Genomic DNA, 1,911 nt, shown 5'->3' with positions numbered 1-1,911 from the left:
GGGTTTACAGACTTCACAGTTCGGTTTGATATAGTACAGTAGTGTAGCAGCTCTGAGAAATTGTCTTTATTTGTAACTTTTTGTTGTTTTTTTTGTTGTTTTTTTATTTAAATGTTTATTTTAATTCATTTGTTTATTAAAACTCACATCATAAAGTATGACCTTTTGTCACTCTGAACAATGATGGAGCTTTAGCAGCGTGAACTTCTTAGCAGCATATAAAACAGAAACAGCTCCTTATAAAAAAAATGAATGTAGTGTTGTAGTTACAACATGTGCAAACAAAAGAAACATTTCTGTTTCTGAGATGCTAGAGAAATGTCCTTGTTTTTTTAAATTTTTGAATGTATGAAAACTAACATAATTTGGACTTTTTTTTTTTTTTCACAAAGCAGGAATTACGAGTGGTTGAAATGGGCTTGTTAGAGTCTGCGTAAAGCAATATCAGTGATTTCTTTACAAACATATGATACATGACATGAAATACTTGTTGTGAACATACCCTAAGTCTTTCTGGCTGAATCAGCTCCCCGGTTAGCCGGTGGTTAGTGCTCATTGCTGTACCTGTGTGCTGTTGGTGCTAACATTAGCTGCTGTTAGCTGCTCAATAAAAGGCTGTGCACCGGCTCTCGTTCTCTGGTTTACCAAATATAAAATACTTGTTTCAAAAAACTTTTTACCAAAATTAATTTAAATCTACCAAGCCTTTTTTGCACCATGACCACCATATTAGCAGTAGATAACACATAAATCAAGGTTTTGATCAAGATTTTACAAATAAAACAGTCTCCATGAAATAGATACACGTAACATATTTTTGTGGTGTTTGATTTATCTTCAGGAGTATCCAGGAAGTCAGACGGCTGGGTGGGGCTGGGTTGCTGTGAGCTGGCTATCTCAGCTGAGTGTCGCAGGGAATGCAGACAGGTGAGGTCTTGTGAATACAGGATGTCCAACTTTATTTAGGAATAACTGTTCTAACATTCTCAGACCTTTATGTCCACCAATGCTGTTTGCTCTTTGGTTTTAGAGATTTATTTTCCATTTTCCTTACAGGCATCGTCTAAAAATGATATAACAAAAGTATGCAAAAAAGTCACAGAGGTAAGTCCGAGAAGAATTCAGAAACTTCATGTTAATTGGTTTCAAGTAGTACATTTTGATAATTCATAAATGAGCATGACGTGTAGAAAGCCACTGAAACAGAGCTTTAGAGCGCGTTTTTGTTTTATACCGTGTTATAATCTATCACCACAGCTTTGCTTTTCTCCTTCCAGAACTCGCTCTACAGCTGCATCTCCAAAAATGAAAGTAAGTTGTTACTCGCACACACATACACACACTCACACACACACATACACAAGATAAACAGTGAAGACGCCAACAACTGCAAACACAGATCTCAAATCTTCTTCCAGCCAATAAATACATAAACCCATCAAACACACCGCTATCTTATTGGACCAATAGACGGGCTTGTTTGTGTTCTTTCTCTGTTTCTCTTTCTGTAAATACACAACACACACACACACAGAGAAGAGGCCTGGAAGGATGTGAGGTCAGTAACTTCCTGTGGAGAAGTCTGTTGTTTTTCTGATCACATCTGAGTGTTTATCTGCCGGAGGGTTACCGCAGTGAAATCAACCTGCAGAACAGAAGAACAGTACAAGAATCCAAGCAGAGCTCAAACATCAGTCCAAATTAGTCACACTGAGTTTGAAAGAGCGACTGAACAAGTAACAGAAATGAAAAAGAAGCAACCACCTTGACATTTTCAATGGCCTCCATGCTGCTCTCTACTGTTTACTAACATGTTTCCTGGCACATACATGACATCTAACATGACATACCAGACAACAAAACAAAACAAAACAAACTGACTAAATAAATAAATAAACACACACAAGAGCC

The 1,911-nt window shown here is 37.2% G+C and overlaps 1 long non-coding RNA gene across 1 annotated transcript; it reads left to right on the top strand.

Moving 5' to 3' along the window:
* The first annotated feature begins 840 nt into the window (after window positions 1-840).
* On the top strand, window positions 841-1,311 carry LOC121965880. Its single transcript, XR_006107527.1, has 3 exons — window positions 841-927; window positions 1,057-1,104; window positions 1,278-1,311. It is a non-coding gene; the product is annotated as an uncharacterized LOC121965880 (long non-coding RNA).
* The last annotated feature ends 600 nt before the right edge of the window (window positions 1,312-1,911 follow it).

The sequence above is a fragment of the Plectropomus leopardus genome, unplaced genomic scaffold (assembly GCF_008729295.1).
Source record: "Plectropomus leopardus isolate mb unplaced genomic scaffold, YSFRI_Pleo_2.0 unplaced_scaffold22103, whole genome shotgun sequence".
Taxonomy (NCBI): Eukaryota; Metazoa; Chordata; class Actinopteri; order Perciformes; family Serranidae; genus Plectropomus; species Plectropomus leopardus.
Note: the sequence above shows the minus strand (reverse complement) of the source record. Positions and strands in the feature narration are given on the sequence as shown.